This window comes from Phaethon lepturus, unplaced genomic scaffold (assembly GCF_000687285.1).
Source record: "Phaethon lepturus isolate BGI_N335 unplaced genomic scaffold, ASM68728v1 scaffold40916, whole genome shotgun sequence".
NCBI lineage: Eukaryota > Metazoa > Chordata > Aves > Phaethontiformes > Phaethontidae > Phaethon > Phaethon lepturus.
The window spans coordinates 1-203 of NW_010549135.1; positions in this window are offsets into that span (position 1 = coordinate 1).

Below are 203 nucleotides of genomic sequence, written 5' to 3' on the forward strand. Positions count from 1 at the left end.
GTCAAGATGGTGGCCCTCCTGGTTTTCTTGGTCCCGCAGCTGCCGGCCTTCGCCCCGGGCGTAGAAACTCGGGGGCTGAACAACGCCGATCGTGGGGTCTGCGCGGCGCCGGGGCCTCCCCCACCCCCGAGGGAAAAGCTTCCATACTGGGGGGGCGGGACAAGCGCTGGCAAAGTGTGCCTGGGCTTGTGTGTGGCTGGGGC